At 47.9% G+C, this 18,605-nt stretch overlaps 1 protein-coding gene and 1 non-coding gene across 3 annotated transcripts in view; both read left to right on the top strand.

The window, feature by feature from the left end:
• The first annotated feature begins 11,629 nt into the window (after positions 1-11,629).
• LOC127585605 (oxysterols receptor LXR-beta-like) overlaps positions 11,630-18,605 on the top strand; it is a 63,844-nt gene continuing 56,868 nt past the window's right edge. For both annotated transcript variants that reach the window (XM_052043205.1, XM_052043203.1), the window contains exons 1-2: positions 11,630-12,014; positions 13,035-13,069. The gene's annotated coding sequence lies outside the window, so the exon portion shown is untranslated. The remainder of the gene's footprint in view (positions 12,015-13,034; positions 13,070-18,605) is intronic.
• Positions 12,065-12,156, top strand: LOC127585749 (small nucleolar RNA SNORD88). The gene has a single exon (XR_007958588.1). It is a non-coding gene; the product is annotated as a small nucleolar RNA SNORD88 (small nucleolar RNA).

Here is an 18,605-nt window from a genome sequence, read left to right as displayed (position 1 = left end):
CCCTCAGGTCTCAGTTAGATCTTTCCCCTCTCACCTGAACCTGTGCCCTCTAGTTTTTGACTCACCTACCCTGGAAAAAAGACTGGAGGCTACTGAGACCCAGGCTGTGGAAATAATGAACAATGCCACAACATTGTCCATTCACCCCTCTCTGGTCTAGCACACCTCTTCCCTCAAATGATGGGCATTGTCACTTTTTCTGAGCATCTCAATGGAGCAGAAATGTTTGTGTGTGTCTTGCAGTGGTTTTGACAATACAACTGAGTTATTTCCATCAGCAGCTCTCTCCGCAGCCCCACAGCAAATATTCTTCTCACAGAAAATAACTTTGTTCAGATCCAGTTTGAAACAAAGCGCTGGTTTATCAACTGTTTCAGGTCAAACTCAAGTTATGGAATTTCTTAGTGAACAAGAAAGGCAGAAACTAGTCGGGACTGTAAGCCGCAGCCTTCAATGCTATGTATTAACACTGCCTGACCATCCAGAACAAGGCTATTTTAAGCATCTGGGAATAAAAAGGCCATCTTGTCTCTCAATGAGATGAACCATTCTCCAAAGAAAGGAAGATTTGTACTTGCGTCTCACTCTTCATAGCTCCAGGAAGTCCCAAAGTACTTTAAAACCATTGAAGCAGTTTTCATTTCAGAGACTTTGCAGTAAAGTAGGAAACACTGTGGGCAATTCTGCCCAGCAAGATCCCATCAGCAGCAACTTAATGATCAGGTGGCTGCTTTTGTGTAGTTGGCGGTGACTCAGTCAGTAAATGCACTGAAGCTAAAGCTTGCTGAGATCAGCAAGAGCTCAATTTCAGCCCCTGGTTTCCTGAAGAGGGGGGTGTCATCTAGACTTCATTCCAGTGGCTGCTTTCCGTTGATTCCTACGGGGGAATGTGTGCAGAGGTGGACATTGGGTAGGGATAGAATGTGATTGGACCTCACTGTCTAACCTCCGTGCCTAACTCATCAATCCACACGTTTATATTGACCAATGAGGTGCGGTGGAGATTATAACGCCTCAACATTCCGGATGTCCAGGACAAAAGGAAATTATTGACCTAAAGCTCACATATATGGGAGCATTCGAATTGGGAGTAGTGTCCCTGGCAGCACAATGGCTCAGTGGGTAGAGCTGCTGCCTCACCGCTCCAGAGACCCGGGTTCAATCCTGACCTCCGGCGCTGTCTCTGTGGAGTTTGCACGTTCTCCCTGTGACCGTGTAGGTTTCCCCGGGTGCTCCGGTTTCCTCCCACATCCCAAAGACGTGCGGGTCGGTGGGTTAGTTGGCTGCTGTAAGTTGCTCCTAATGCGTAGGTCAGTGGTAGAATCTGGGGAGTAGTTGGGGAAAATAAAATGGGATTTAGGTAAATGGGTGCTTGACGCTTTGCATGGACTGAATGGGCCAAAGGGCCTGTTTCCCTGCTGGATGGCTCTATGACATTTACCCTTTGAACCTGCTCCCCAGTTTAAGAAGGACATGGCTGATCTGATTGAAACCTTTCACATTCCCTGTAACTCTCACTTTTCAACTCTACCTTAAAAATATTCAAAAATCTGCCTGCACTCTGAGAGACTTGTGATCCTGAGAAGGAAGATTTCACCTCATCTCTGTCTCAAATGGGATTTAACTTTGACCAGTTTTGGAGGGGTGTGCCCAACTCACACACAGAGGTCGGACAAACTTGGGTTTTCTTCTCTGGAGCAGCAGAGGCTGAGGGGAGACCTGACAGAAGTTTATAAAATCATGAGAGGCAGAGATAGGGTAGACAGAGTCTCTTTCCCTGGGTAGAAACGTCAAATATTAGAGGACATGCATTTAAGGTGAGAGGGAGGAGGTTTAAAGGAGATGTGTGGGGCAGGTTTTTCACACAGAGAGTGGTGGGTGCCTGGAACTGGCTGCCAGGGGTGGTGGTGGAGACAGATACGATAGTGGGGTTGAAGAGGTTGTTAGACAGACGAACGAATATGCAGAGAATGCAGGGAGATGCATCACGTACAGGCAGAAAATATTTAATTCAATTTGGCATCATGTTCGGCACAGATATTGTGGGCCGAAGGGCCTGTTCCTTGTTGTTCTATGTTATTCATGTACAATTAAACTCCGATAATCCAGCACTCTCAGGACTTAGGTGGTCCCAGACTGGGAGATGTTCCAGACTATTGGGTGTTACTCACATTAATCCCACAACACTTTTCTTCTTGACATGTTACACAGTAGCATGATATGTTTTCCGGTGAACCCGGCGAGTTTAAAGGGAGTGGAGATTACACAAGCACTCCGGACCCTGATTCCAGCCATGAACCCACCCACGTTCCTGACCCCTGGTGCAAGGGACCCCAACCACAACTCTGGCTGAAAACCTGGATCATAGTTCAAGACAGCAGCCCCAGCCACACTCCGGAATCTCGGCTTGCATTCCGGACTAATGAGTGAGCCAGGTGTTGGAGGACCTGGATTTCCGAACAATCAGCTGCTGGATTATTGGAGTTTTACATTCCGTACCTACACATTTAATGATGTTTAGTGGGGTACATCTCCCTTTTGGGTCCAACCATCTGTGCTCTGTTACAATATCCTCCTGAGTCAATACCTACCCTTATCTCTCTTTAATCTGCTCATTTTATCTCTATCCCCCTTCTGTCTCTTTCCATTTGCAGATGCACAAATCTGACTTTAAAATTTCTTTCTCTCTGAGCTTCTGAATCCTTTTCCTACATCATTGTCCCATAATCTGCTCACTTGGAATATTGTAGGTTCCTCTCTCTCTCTCTCTTTCTCACTCTTTCTTTTTCTCTAACACACACTTGCATCTTTAAACATGCCTGTCTGTTCTCCTCACCCTCCCTATTGTACGTGCTCCCATTGCACTTCAGTATGTAGGCAGGAATTCCTGGCTGCTGTTGGTTTATGCTCTGAGATCTCTCACATGGCGCAGGCTGGAATGCTGTCACTGTTCAGTCTGCTGCTTATCATGAGAAATAGGGCAGACTGAAAATTGTTTCAGACAGCTGGAGGGGTGTGAAATTTCACATTATATCTGACAGATTAAGGAAAATCCTCCAAGAATGCACAAAGGAATGGATTAATATATTTATACATTGGTGCATTTAAATGGTTTGGTTGATCAAAGCTCGGGTATGAACCTAATGGATCACCAGCACAAACACAAGTTCGCAGGTGACACCACTGTGGTGGGCCAGATCTCAAACAATGACGAGATGGAGTACAGGAAGGAGATCGAGAACCTAGTGACATGGTGTCATGACAACAACCTTTCCTTCAACATCAGCAAAACAAAAGAGCTGGTCATTGACTTCAGGAAGGGAGGTGGAGTACACTCCCCTGTCTATATTAATGGGTCTGAGGTCGAGAGGGTTGAGAGCTTCAAGTTCTGAGGAATGAACATCACCAATAGCCTGTCCTGTTCCAACCACGTAGACACCACAGCCATGAAAGCTCACCAGCACTTCAATTTCCTCAGAAGGCTAAAGAAATTTGGCACGTCCCCTTTGACCCTCACCGATTTTTATAGACGCACCATAGAAAACATCCTATCCGGATGCATCACAGCTTGCTTTGCCCAAGACTGTAAGAAATTGCAGAGAGTTGTGGACACAGCCCTGTCCATCACGGAAACCAGCTTCCCCTCCATGGACTCTGTCTACACTTCTCGCTGTCTCAGGAAAGCAGCCGACATAATCAAAGACGCCTCCCACCCCGGACATTCTCTCTTCTCCCTCCTTCCATCAGGCAGAAGATTCAAAAGCTTGAGAACACGCACACCAGGCTCAAGGGCAGCTTCCATCCCACTGTTATAAGACTATTAAATGGAACTCTTGTACGATAAGATAGACTCTTGACCTCACAATCTACCTTGTCACGGCCTTGCACCTTATTGTCTACCTGCACTGCTCTTCCTCTGTAACTGTAAATGTGACACAATATTCTACATTCTATTATTGCTTTTCCCCAGTACTACCTCGATGTACTGATGTTTTGAAATGATCTGTATGCATGGCTTGCAAAACTAAGTTTTTCACTGCACCTTGGTACATGTGACAATAATAAACCAATACCGATAAACTTAAGCAATTGGAGATATGTTCAGCTGTAAAAACACAATCTTTCACTCCGTTGACAGCTGTGCCTTCAGTTACCAGGACCTTAAGCTTTGGCCTTCTCTCTCTAAGCCCCTGCAGTTCACAACCTCAATCTTATTTATTTTTGGGGGGTTCTGGGCATTGCTGGCAAGGCCAGCATTTATTTCCCATCCCTAAACACCTTTGAGACAGTGGTGGTGAGCTCCCTGACCAAGCTGCTGTTCAATTATGCTTATGTTAAAGACACTATATACATGCAAGTTATTTAGCTAAGAATCAAAAAAGCTGCAGATGCTGGGAATCTGAAAAAAAAAGAGAAAATCAATAGAGTCAAACAGCACAGAAACAGGCCCTTCAGCCCATTGAGTCCGTACTGACCAACAAGCTCCCATTTACACTAACCCCACTTTCTTCTCTCTCCCACTGCTCCATTCCCATCATCTCCAGGTTTGACCACTCATCAACCCTCAATGGTCAATTAACCCTCCGATCCGCTGAGCTTTGGGCTGTGGGAGGAAACTGGAGTAACCCAGGGGCAAACCCCCACAGCAACAGGGGGAACGTATGAACACGGACAGGATCGAACTGGGGTCACTGGAGCTGCGAGGCAGCAGATCTACTCACTGAGCCACTGTTCTGCCCAACACGCTGGAAACACTCAGCAGGTCAGGCTGTGTTTGTGGAGAGAGAGAAACAGGGTTAATGCTTCAGCTCCTTCTGAAGTTGTTTTTGTAATTGGAAACAAAGTTTGAAAGCTTTTGGTCAGTGTGATGGTATTGTAAATGATATGTCATTAAACTATGAAAGATGGGAAACTTTACATTTACTTAACCTGGGTGAAACACCCAGCGAGTCATTTGTACATGCTGTCTCTGCAGCTAGTGCCGGGAGAGAACTCACTGTGCAGCAGAACGATGGTTATTATAGCTTCAGCGCACATAGATAGTAATGGAAGCAATTTGAGGTCACAAGCTTGGAATTTCACACAGAAAGCCTATTTAAGAATATAAAATATGTTTGCTGTGTTGGCTCAGCTGTTCCTGAGAGAGCAAGAGATGGACTCAAGCCACGGTAATACACTTCAGCTATAAGGTATTGTCCACTAGGAACTGCTGACCTTCAGAAGAAACATTCCCTTTACTCATTAAAGGACTGTAGGCACCAGCATTTATTGCCCATTCCTAATTTCCCTTGGGAAGCTGAGAGTCAGAGTCACAGAGCAATACAGCGCAGAAACGGGCCCTTCGGCCCAACACATCTATGCTGCCCACCAAGGTAGTCCCATTTGCCTGCGTTTGGCCCACATCCCTCTAAGTCCCTCTGATGCTGAGCTACTTTCTTGGTGCTGCAGTCCCTCCGGTGAAGGTGTTCCTGCAGTGTTGTAGGGGTAGGAAGTATCTCTATGTCACCCTTTATTAACTTTCTAACATACTGGAAATAATTGGCAGGGGTTAAGCAGTCGCCGGAGGGATTTTGTGCACGAAACCATTGACAGAGACAGCAGGCATGCCAACAGTTCCTTTCATCAGTTTCTCTCTCTATAACCTCCCTATCCAAATATTATTGCAACACCAACCTGCAGACAGATAGATGAAATAACCCTTAAAGGGGTGAGAGCATTAAAGGAGCAGTTATTGTCTGCAGACCATGTTATGTGTGACTCAGGTATATCCTCCTCTGATGATGAAAGACAAAGGAAAAAAATCCATGTGCGTAACCTTGGCAATAAAATGCTTGAGATATCAGGGTCAACGAACTCTGACTATTCCCAGACAACTCACGTGAGTAGTTACTCTCTCCTTCACACTTGGGAATACCATCCTTCCACATCTGGGCAGCAGATCATGTTGAGTGCTCAACTAATTTATCACATGGAAATAAGGTCTGAGAACAGGTTTGACTTCACACTCTGCCATTAGCAAGATGTTAATTGGATGATAGTTCACACAAGATAAGGTTGGTCATCAGTCATGTGACTATAGCCAGCATAACTCAGAAGGTCCAATATTTGATCCATGTTTAGCTGGATCCACAAGGCTGATCCTACCTATATAGTACTTCTGCTAGGACAAGGTTGGCCAAGGGTCTACAACCTGAAATCTTCAGTCTGTTTCTTTCTCCACAGTTGTTGACTGACCTGCTGAGTATATACAACGTCTTCTGTTTTTGTTTCAGATTTCCAGCATCTGTGGGGCTTTTTGGATTTCAGCTTGCGACGCCTTCAGTGAGCTAGGACGGACTTCACCAATGGTTCTGTTTTGAAAGCGTCCTTGTTTTCAGATCCCTCCATGGACTCATACCCTCACCTTGCTCTACTGCTCTCCGCCAACCAGGCCTAGAATCATACATCATGGGAAGAGTTCCTTTGGTCCACTGTCTGTATTTACCATCCAGCACCGATCTACACCCATCTACACTGATCCCATTTTACTCTCCCCATTTTCCCATCAACTCCTTCCAGATTTGACCACACATCTACCCTCTTGTGACCAATTAACCCAGCAACCCGCACGTCGTTAGGATGTGGGAGGAAACCGGAGCACCTGGGGAAAACCCACCCGGTCACAGGGAGAACATGCAGAGTGCATGCAGACAGCACCGGAGGTCAGGATTGAACCTCAGTTGCTAGAGCAGTGGTGGGCAGCAGTCTACCAGCTAGCCTTTGGATCAATATCAACCGCCCAGAATTTCCACCGGATTGATGCAGAGGAATTTTGAGGGGAAGATGATAGACATAGGCACACTCCAGATATGTTCGTTATTGAGGGGATAATGCCCCATACTGGTTCCACCAACCCCCCCCCCCCCCCCCCCCCCCCCCCCCCCGCTAGTTCCACCCTGCTCCCAGACTCAGTCACGCCACCAGTGGTGCCCTTGCCTTCAAACTGCCAAACCCAAAGCCATGGAATTCCCTCCCTGAACCTCTTCACTTCTCCCTCTTTTCCTCACTATTCCTTTAAGATGATCCTTAAAACCTAAAGTCAAAGTCAAAGTCGAGTTTATTGTCAGATGCACAAGTCCATGCGTGCACGGGTGCAATAAAAAACTTACCTGCAGCAGCATCACAGGCACAAAGCATCAGATAAGCAGCATTCACAAGAAAAACATAAATTAAATATAAATTAAACAATCTTTACAAGAAAACAATTACAAGAACACAATTAGAACAAAAAAAAAACAAAGTTCATTTTACTGTAAAGTGATCAAAGTGGTTGCTGAACTGCAGTGATTAGGGTTGTGCTGGTTGGTTCAAGAGCCGAGTGGTTGAAGGGAAGTAGCTGTCCCTGAACCTAGTGGTGTGGGACTTCAGGCTTCTGTACCTCCTGCCCAATGGGAGCTGTGAGAAGATGGCACGGCCCGGATGGTGGGGATCTTTGATGATGGATGTTGCCTTCTTGAGGCAGCACCTCCTGTAGATACTCCCGGTGGTGGGGAGGGATGTGCCCCTGATGTATTGGGCTGAGTCCACGACTTTCTGCAGCTTCTTTGATCAAGCTTTTGGCCACTCGCTTTGATATCCCTTTGCGTGGCTCGATGTCAGATTTTGTTTAGTAATACTTTCTGAGACGCTTTGGTGCTATAAGAGTGCAGTTTGTATGCGTTGTTGTTGGGGCTGAACTCCTGAGTGTCATTACCGTCAGGGTAACAGGGTAATGGGGTAAAGCCAGTGTGAAACTTGGAAGGGATAGAAGACAAGGAAATGTCAAAATCAGAATCAGATTTATTATTGCAGACTTAGATGACGTGAAATTTGTTGTTTTGTGGCAGCAGTACAGTGCAAAGACATAAAATTACTATAATTTACAAAAATAAATAAATAGTGCAAATAAAAAGGAATGATGAGGTAATGTTCATGGGTTCATGGACCGTTCAGAAATGTGATGGTGGAGGGGAAGAGCAGTTTCTGAATCACTGAGTGTGGGTCTTCAGGCTCCTGTACCTCCTCCCGATGGTAGTAATGAGAAGAGGGCATGTCCTGGATGGTGAGGGTCCTGAAACTGCCCACCCTTTCCACCGCTGACCCCTCAATGAGGACTGGTGTGTGCTCTCCCGACTTCCCCTTCCTGAAGTCCACAATCAGTTCCTTGGTCTTGTTGGCGTTGAGTGCGGGGTTGTTGTTGTGACACCACTCAACCAGCTGATCTCTCTCACTCCTGTCTGGGAAAGGCAGGGAGTCACAGTCCAAGTTTTTGTTCAAAATCTTGAAAGGACTAGGTGGGGTAGATGAAATGAGATGGGCAAAGCTTTGTAAATGAATAAACACAGAAGGAAGACGAAACTAAAGCTTCTACAATGCCCTGTGGTTAAGTCGTTCCTTATTGATGGTAGCATGACCCTCCCCTTTAAGGAAGAATGTCTTTGATAATTTTCTCCACCTGTTCAAGCAGACAGGTTTCATCATAATTAAAGGGAAAGTGTTCATTAAGTGTCAGCCATTTGTGAGCCTTGGTATTGGGTGTTGGCAGGTTATATGATTCCTGGGAGTGCCAGAGCCAAACCCAGTCTGGCTTTATTCAATGTCTGTACACACGGCTTCTAGCTGAGGTTATTAATCATAGAGTCATAGAGGCAGGCATCATAGAAACAGGACCTTCGGCCCATCATGTCCAAGGATGATGGCCATCAAGCACCCATTTACACTAATCCAAGTTCTTTTCCTCTCACACCTCCATCAACTCCCCCATCCCCCCCATCTGATTTTGCCCCTAACCTGCACAAGGAGCGATTGTCCAACCCGCAAGTCTTTGGGATGTGGGAAGAAACCCACGCGGTCATGGGGAGAACAGGCAAACTCTGTGGATGGGGCAACTTGGTTGGGATAGACCAGTCAGGCGGAAGGGCCTGCTTCCGTGCTGTGTGACTCTGTGAATCTACACAGACAGCATCAGAGGTCAGGAAAGAATCTGGGTCACTGGAAGGGAAGTTTTTCCTGGTTCTCTCTTCACACTGGAGGCCATTGTAAATGGGTTCCCAACTAGCCTACTAATCCAGTATGTGATGGGGGCCAGGCATGTGATTCTTCCAGGTCTATATCCTTATAAACAGGAACAAGAAAATAAGAGCAGGGGTAGGCCACTCGGCCCCTCAATCCTGCCCCACCATTCAGTATGACCGTGGCTGATCTGCCCCAGGCCTCCATCTGTGCCAGTTCCTCCTCAATCTCAGTTCACTGATCTTTCTAAAATGGACCTCCTTCCTCTCTATAAACCCCAGTGATCCGGCCTCCACAGCCCTCTGGCGGAGGGAACACCAGAGATTCACCACCCTCTGTGAGATGTTCCTCCACACCTCGGCTTTAAATGACCACCTCCACGTCTTCCAGCTATTGGATAAGTTCCCTCAACAACTGCGGGAGAAAGAGATCACTTATGGCCATAATTTTCCATGAAGATGCAATCGCAGTTCACTTTCATTTCATTAATTTGTGGGAAGAATTGTGGCAAGATTGGTACTTAGAGGTTTACCTACAAGAGGCCATGTCTCAGGAAGGCGACATCCATCATCCGGGACCCCCACCACCCGGACCCTGCCCTCTTCTCGATGCTGCCATCAGGCAGGAGGTACAGGAGCCTGAAGACCCACACCTCAAGGTTCAACAACAACTTCTTCCCCACTGCAGTGATCACAACGTGTGGGTCAGTTGGGTCATTAGCCCCTGGTGTGTGGGGGAGGGGTAGAATTTGGGGAGAGTTGATGGGAATGTGGGGAGAATAAAGTGGGACTGGTGGAGATAGGTGTTTGGTTGGGGCAGGATTGATGGGCTGAAGGGCCTGTTTCTGTGTTGTTTGCCCCGTGACTCTATCCCAAATACAGGCTGGTTGGAAATTGAAAATCAAAAACATATAGGTGCTGGAAATCTAAAATAAATCCAGAAAATTCTTTAAACACTCAGCAGATCAGCCAGCATCTGTAGAGGGTGAGAAAGAAAAGCAGAATGCAGAATATAGTGTAAAGAAACAAGGACTGCAGATGCTGGAATCTAGATGAAAAACACAGTGATGCTGGAGGAACTCAGCAGACCAGGCAGCATCTGTAGGGAAAAGCAGGCGGTCAACGTTTCGGGTCAGGACCCTTCTTCAGGACTGAAGATAGGAAAAGGGGAAGCCCAATATATAGGAGGGCTGGTGGGATGAAATGTGAGGACAAGGGGGACCCTATTGCTGTTGGGTCTGGGAGGGATGGGGGTGCGAGAGCAGAGGCGTGGGAAATGGAAGAGATACGGGTGCGAGCTCTCTCGACCACAGTCTGGGGGAAGCCCCGGTTAGAAAAGAAGTTGGACATCTCGGATGTCCTGGAGTGGAAAGCCTCATCATGGAAGCAGATGCGGCGGAGACGGAGAAATTGAGAAAAAGGGATCGTGTCCTTGCAAGAGACAGGGTGGGAGGAGCTGTAATTGAGGTAGCTGGGGGCGTCAGTGGGTTTGAGGCTGAATATGTTGTTACAGTTACAAAGTGCAGTGCAGACAGACAAAGTGCAAGGGCCACAACAAGGTAGGTTGGGAGATCAAGAGTTCATCTTTACAGTGTGGGAGGTCTGTTCAAGAGTCTCATAACAGCGGGATAGAAGCTGTCCTTGAACCTGGTGGTACATGTTCTCAGGTATCTTCTGCCCGATGGGAGAGGGGAGAAGAGAGAATGGTTTATTGGCTACTGTAAGTTGTGAGTGGTACGTGAGTAAAGGGAGGGGAAGGCCTTGGGTTTGATGAGCATGTGGGAGAGAATAGGTTACAGGGAAGTGAGTGGAGAAAGGGATTGATGGGATTGCTCTGAGGGCTGGCATGGACGGGCCAAATGGCCTCCTTCTGTACCAGGAGGAAATGTGAAAACATAAGCTTTTTCTCCTCTTTGCTCTGACCTCATGTGTGAAGGGGGAAACGTCTTTTGCCGGCTGGCTGCCCTGTGACAGAGTGTGAAGGGGCAGGGAGAGGGACAGAGTGACTGGCTCTGGTGGACTGTCCCTTTAAGACCCGAGCTGATTGACATTCGTGAATGACGGCCTTGACTAACAACATGCCTTATACCAATGCGGGGTTTTTAAAAAAAATCAATTTTAAGGAAATTCGTGCAATAATTCACATTTAGCGTTGTAACATTTTAAAAGCAGGAACGGTGTGGTGATAATAACGCAGGCGGGCTCCCTGTAGCCCGGGCGGGGCCCTGGGGATGGTGTATAAAAGGGGAGCGGGCGGAGGTTCCGGTCTCATTGTCCGGCGGCGGAGCGGGGAGGGAGACGAGCGGTGGGAGCTGGGTGGTGGTGAGGGGGAGGGGGAGCGGAGCGGGGCGGTCAGGTCAGGGAAGGGGGAGCGAAGACAAGGAGTGCGGTGCTCGGGGGGAGGATTCAGAGCCCGGGGGTGAGAGGGGACGGGTTGTGGGGCTGGGGAATGGAGGGAAGAGGGGCAGAGCCGAGACGGTGTGGAGAGAAGGGAGGGTGGGGGTTGAGCTGGGAGAGTAGGGGAAGGGCTGCATGCTTGGGGTAGGGGGAAGGAGCCTGGGGGAGGGGGGTGGTGGAGAGAAAAGGGGACGGGCCGCAGCCCCAACCCGGGTAGACCACTCGTGAATGGGTGGGGAGGTGGGTGCACGGCGCAAATCCCTGAGGTGGCCGGTCGGTGTGTGAGGGGGAGCCGGCGGTGGTCCCTGTAATCTGCCCCCCACCCATGTATGGGGGGGGGGGGGTAACACCTGCGGCAGGTCGGTGGTGAGTTGCAGGGAAAGCAGTGGGAGAATGGGCCTGCTCCGTGAGCTGGCACGGACTGGATGGGCCGAAGTGGCCGCCGACACAATGTTGCCAGTAGGTGTAACATTGTCGCCACCAGCCGCAACAATGTTGCGGGGGGTTGGGAGTACCTGCGGCGGGCTGAAGGCGCCGCTTGGCTGGGGAGACCACGTGTGAGACCCGGGGAAGGAGCTTGCTCAGCGGGTAAGTGTGGACACAGGGATCTGTGCAGTAACTGGGGTGTCTGGGGCTGGTCCTCACGGTGATGTTAGCACTGGGCTCCGAGTGTACATGAGGGATACACGTGCCACTCAGTGACTTGACACGCTGGGTGCCTGAGTGAGGACTAGCGAGGGCTCTGCATTTGTCTTACTGTTTCCAACGCTGGCTGGTGCAGACTGCACACAGTCGGGGCAGCTATTTAGCTCGTGATCTTACCCACGTTTACTTGGGTTGTGGTCCAAATTAACTGAAGGATGAAAGTGTCACTCTCACCCTTGAGATTTTTTCTCTGCCTACTGTAAACGTGGGGCAGTGTACAAAGGCGAAGACATTGACATCTGTCTGTGGTTCAACTGTACTTGGAGACAGACTGCGGATGCTGGGGGAGCTCTGGTCAGGCAGTGTCTGTGGAGACGTTCTGGGTCAAGTCCCTGCATCAGGACTCTTGTGGCTGGAGTCAGACCTGGACAGGACTATAGCAGTGGTTGCTGCAGAGCAGTACTGGGAGTTCTGTCCAGGGCTTCCTCTGCAATGTGGTGGTTGAGGGACTGGATGTAAAAGATCCTGGGATACAGGGAATTTCTTCTGGTCAGTGTTTGTGAATCCACCCAGAGCATTCCCACAACGTGGGATCTTGCTGTGCACATGTGCTGCCCCCTTCTCTACAATGTGGTTACTTGGCTGTGAAAGTTGTACTGCTGATGCATGTGGACCAGTATTGGGATGTCCTGATGAAAGGGTGCAGACCCAAAATGTCAGCTGTTTTCACAAATGCTGCATGACTTGCTGACGTTCCAGCCCTGTGTTCTTGGACTCAGTGTCTGCATCCTTGATTTTTCAGTCACATGGGAATGTTTCCCATTACTTTGTACCCTTGTTTGATAATGCATTTGTATTGGGGATTTTGGAATAAGCCTGACGGCATTCAGTTAACTAGGAGATGAATGTGTAGCTTAAGGTTGAAATACAATAACTAATGATTTTTTAAAATCTGATTCCTAGATTGAAATCCTGAATTGGGAACCTGGTGCCTGGCTGTAAGTTGACTTGCTACTGATTTCACCACCATTGCTTTAGACGCATTGTCTATCTGCTCTTTGTCCCACAACCAGACACAAGGGAGGTGGAGCAGCTGTTGGAGCCAGAGTTGAGGCTCCTGTATCTGCTCTGCCATGTGGTCAGAATGGCTGTGGTGCTGCTTTGTTCTGAGATGAGTTGCACTATGTACTGGAGGTGGGGAGTGGTGCTCAACACTGCAGGCAGTGAAGCCAGGACAGTACCCGCACTGGGCCAATTCATTTCCATTGCTGCTGTCTGTGGCTTTAATGTTCTTGCATTATTAGCTAGTTTGCCCAATTGTTTCTGGGAAGACCGTGGATGATCTGTCCACCAACCTGACCTTGAGTTTTTGGACAAATCTTCCCCTAGATTTTTGTGTGGGGTAAGTGTTCACATCCTGGGGGATCTAGACAATAGCTTGAATTGGGGGAATTGGTTTGGATGACCCTATCATTGAGAGTGACCCCCCCCCCACCCCATCCCTTCAAGCAAGACTGGCTGTCAGCATTCAGCCTGTCATACCTAATCATTTGGGAAGGCTCCCTAGTTCCCCCATTTCACTTGGGGAAGGTAGTGGTGAAATAACTTGAATGATTGCAGTTCAGTGTAGTCATGGGGACCAGTGCTGGGTTGTGATGCACTGGTTCAGATGGAATCTGTAACTAAACAGCAATGATCACCACTGGGCTGTAATCATGTCTGGTTCTAAACTAAGTGGAGGTTCCCTGTTGCTCTGGGATGGGCTGTTCCTTCTGAAGGAAAGGGCTGATTCTATACACAATCTGACTGTGACAATTGAGTTTCCCCCCTCCAGGTGACCCTAAAGGGTGGTTTTGTATCTAAGCCATTCCCCAGATGAAGGGCTGAATTCTGGATCCCCCTTGGTGCAGGGGGCTATGGGTGGGCAGAAGGAGGTTGCTTTAAAGTTTAAATTTTCTCAGTTAATGTGTATCCCAACTGTCTTGAGTGTCTTATTGTAACTTATTTTTAATAAACTATTTAAAAGTATACTTGGTCTCCTTGCTTGCTTGCATTATAAGCATCAGTGAACTGTGGTTAACCAGAAGGTGAAGTGGTCAGTTTGGCTGTGAACTCACCAGTGATACTGATAGCTTATCAGAGAAACAGCACAAATAGGCCACAACAACCCACCTTATTCAAGCCAACTGTGATCCAATTTGTCCACATGTAGGCCCATTTCCCTTCCCATCTTGTCCAATGCCTTTTAATGCTGTAATAGTTTCTCCCCTGGCAGCTTGTTCACCACCCTCCAGGGAGAGTTGTGGGCACTTGCTCCTAAGATCTCCATTAAATTTGTCCTCTGGGTCTAGACTTCCCTACCTAGGGAAAAGATGCTGACTTTATCCTGGCCATTGCCCCTATTTCAGACCCCTGATGTAGGGGTTTGACCCAAAACATCAACAATTCCTTCTCTCCCACAGATGCTGCTCAACCACTTGACCTGTTCCTCCAGCAGATTACTTAACTCAGCACCAGCCCTGTTTTAAAGAATTCTGTAGGTTTCACTGAGATTGCCCCTTGCAGTCTAAGGCTGAGGCCCAGCCAGCTTAATTTCCTGTGACAGACACTTGCAGGAATTGACCTGGTAAACTGGGTCTGAGGAGTGATTCTCTGCAAGTTGAGTGGTTCAACTGGATGGTGTTGACTCTGGTTTTACAAGAGAATGTCATGACTATAAACCTCCATCCTGGGTATGGCTAACCCATTTTATTTTTTTGTCATGGAGCAGTACAGCACAGATACCAGCCCTTTGGTCCAACTAGTGGATGGTGCCCACCCAGCTAGTCCAAATTTCCTGCATTTGGCCCATATCCCTCCAAGCCCTGCCCCTCCATGACCTATCCAAATGCTTAAATAATACAGTTGTACCTGCCTCACCCACTTCCTCTGGCAGCTTGTTCCAGAAGTTGCCCCCTGGGTCCCTTTTTAAATCTTCCCCTCTCACCCTCAACCCTTTACTGTGCCCCTGGCTATCCTGATTACTCAACTTACTCTTGCTGGTTACTGCTTTATCTCATGACTTGCTCCTGCTCAGTCCTGCACCCTGCCAGTCTAGCTTAAACCCTCCTGTGTCGCACTAGCAAATTTCCCTGCAAGGATATTGGTCCCTCTCTGGTTCAAGTGCAACCTGTCCCTCTTGTACAGTTTGTCTCTACCTTAGATCCCAATGGTCCAAGAACCTGAAACCCTACCCCCTGCACCAGCTCCTTAGCCACAAATTCATCTGGCCTATATTTCTGACCTCACTAGCATGTGGCGGGGCTTAATCTGGAGATCACTACCCTTGAGGTCCTGCTTCTTGTTAACTCCTACACTCATTCTGCAGGACCTCATCCCTTGTTCTACCTCTGTTGTTTGTACAAATGTGTGCAATGGCCTCTGGCTGTTCACCCTTCCCTTTGAGTATTTTCTGCAGCTGCTCAGACATCCTTGACCCTGGCACCCAAGAGGCAACACATAGTACTGCTGTCTCTTCTGTGGCCACAGAATCTCCTGTCTGCCCCCCTCACTATCGAGTCTCTGATCACCATCTCCCTGTCTAACTGCACCCTTTCCCTCAGAGCTGGCCACAGTGGCAGAGACCTGACTGCTGCTGCTAGCCCCTGAAAGATCATCCAAAAAAGGTATACTTGTTAGGGGAATGGCCACAGGGAACCCTGCACTGACTGTCTACTGTCCTTGCTTCTCCTGGTGGTCACTCATTTATCTGAAGCCTGTACCCTGGGTGTCACCACCTCCATAAGTCTCATCTATGATGTTCTCAGATTCCTGGATTATCCTGAGTACATCCAGCTCTGGTTCCTTGACCCAGCTGGGTGCACTTCCCACAGATGTAGTCATCAGGGAGACCATGAGGTTCCCTGACTTCCCACATCTTGCAGGAGGAGCATTCCACTGCCATCCTGCCTACACTGAATCAAGTGTTACGGATCAACAACAAAATAAAACCTTACCTATTCCGCAGGTTGGGGAACTGCTTCATCGAGCACCTTTGCTCTGGGCCACAACGGCCAGGACCTCCTGATGGTCAGCTATTTTAGTTCCACTTCCCACTCCTGCACTGACATGTCTATCCATAGCCTTCTCCACTGCCACATTGAGGCCAGACGCAGGTTGGGGGATCAACACATCATATTCCTCCTTGGTCGTCTCCAGCCTGATGGCCTCAACTTCTGGTAACCTCCCCCCTTTGTTTTCCCTCATTCCTGTAATCCCTTCCCCCTCGCCCACCCTCACGACCTGCCTACCTCCCCTTTATTCCAGGATCTACTGTCCAATCAGATTCCTTCAGCCCTTTGCTTCCACCTATCACCTCCTAGCTTCTCACATCCTTCCCTTTTACCCAGTCAGTTATACAGCATGGAAACAGGCCTTTCGGCCCAACTGACCCATGCTGACCAAGATTCCCAGTAATCCCCTCTGACCTCTTTCCTCCTTCCTCTGCAACTTAAAACATGCTCTTCTTCTCACCTTTCCACCTACTCCATTTCTCTCCCCACTGATGCTGCCTGACCTGCTGAATATTTCCACCATTTTCTGTTTAGGCCATTTCAAACGACAATTAAGAGTCAATCCCACCGGGTCAAATGCAGGCCAGGTATGAATTGGTAGTTTGCTCCCCAAAGGACACAAGTCCACCAAACAAGTTTTTACAACAATTCAGTGGTTTGATGGTGATCTTCACTGGTATCAATTCATGTTCCAGATTTATTTAAATGGTAGGATTCAAACCCTTTTCTCCAGTTCTGAATACAAGTCTGTAACTATCCACCTTGCTACTATACCATGTGGCTCTATGATAAAGTACTGTTTGCTTACACTAGTGCAGTGCCTTTAAATGTAACACGAAATTAAAGGAGCTATCAGTTTATGCTGCACATAAAGGACAGAGCAACACCCAGCTACCTGCCCCCTCTCACCTGGACTCACCTACCACCTGCCAGTCCGTGCTCTTCCCCCTCCCCTTACCTTTTATTCTGGCTTCTGCCCTCTTCCTTTCCAGTCCTGATGAAGGGTCTCAGCCCAAAACGTCAACTGTTTATTTCCCCCCATGGATGCTGCCTGACCTGCTGAGTTCCTCCAGCATTTTGTGTGTTACTTACCTGTCCTTATCTGTGCCTCCTTGCCAAAGTTAATCTAAACTTCCACAGATATCTACCACCAGATTGTACAGTGATGTAGCCTGTGGCTTATCAGATGCTGTTGGAGGAATTTGTGTGTTTAACCTGCACCCTGAATCTGTCTCTCACGTGAGGACAAGTCACCTTCTTCATTACTGCTCACATCGGGACAGCACACAAAGAAAATCTCTGGTACAGCAGTGGGGAGTTCTTGAACAAGTGGATTTATTCAGGCCCTGTTACAATGTGTATGGGGAACACTTCAAGTGAGCTCAAAGATACTTCACTGACCCCAAAAATCTTCCAGCAATTTACAGTATTGACGTTACAATATTTATGACTGAGACCCTTAGAATACAAGTTACTTTCAAATGCAGAGAAGGTGGTGGAGAGGTGCATAAAGCAAAGGAAATATTTCCGATAAGGTGAGACCCAGTGAGTCCAGATGAAGGGTCTTGACCCGAAACGTCGACTGCCCATTTCCCTCCGTAGATGCTGCCTAACCTGCTGAGTTCCTCCAGTGCTTTTTGTGTAGTCCCAATGAGTAAATGTGGCAGAGGGCAGATTCTGCTGCTTCGGGCTGTGGCACAAGTGCAGCAGGTTGTACCAGTGGAGAGAAGAACTGAGCTGAGATCACAGACGAATGAAAGGCAGAAATGGCCAGTTCTAAATCACAGTGGTTTGACAAAAGGAATTAAAAATAGACCAGATAAACATCAGTGGCTAATTTGAGGTGCTCACTCACAACTCAACAATTCTTTCATTTATCCCACTTCCCCACCCCTCCTACAGATTTCCATTTCTGTGTTACTGTCCTATCTTTTAGTTGCAGTCCAAATCACATTTTATCAGACAAACTTTAAACCACCCATTGTTACAGCAATGAATTTTGTACGTAATGAGATCTCACGAACAGCAGATGAGATGGGTGAGAAATACCAAATTGTACTTCTTACCCATCTCATTGCTGTTCGTCTTTTGGTTGTATCTTAGGGAAGAATCTCCCTTCCAACTTTACGTTTAAGTCATGATACAAAATCTCTCATGTCTGTCAAGGCTATTTCAGAGAACATAGAACATTACAGCACAGTACAGGCACTTCAGCCTACAATGTTGTGCCGACATTTTATCCTGCTCTAAGATCTATCTAACCCCTCCCACATAGCCCTCCATTTTACTATCATTCATGTGCCTATCTAAGAGTGTCTTAAATGTCCCTAATGTATCTCCCTCCACCACCTCTGCCGGCAGTGTGTTCCATGCACCCACCACTCTCTGTGTAAAAAAAACTTGCCTCTGACATCCCCCTTATATCTTCCTCCAATCACCTTAAAATTATGCCCCCTCATGTTAGCCATTGTCGCCCTGGGAA

The sequence above is a fragment of the Pristis pectinata genome, chromosome 33, assembly GCF_009764475.1.
Source record: "Pristis pectinata isolate sPriPec2 chromosome 33, sPriPec2.1.pri, whole genome shotgun sequence".
Classification (NCBI taxonomy): Eukaryota; Metazoa; Chordata; class Chondrichthyes; order Rhinopristiformes; family Pristidae; genus Pristis; species Pristis pectinata.
The sequence above is the reverse complement of the archived record's forward strand: the minus strand, read 5'-3'. Positions and strand labels throughout refer to the sequence as shown.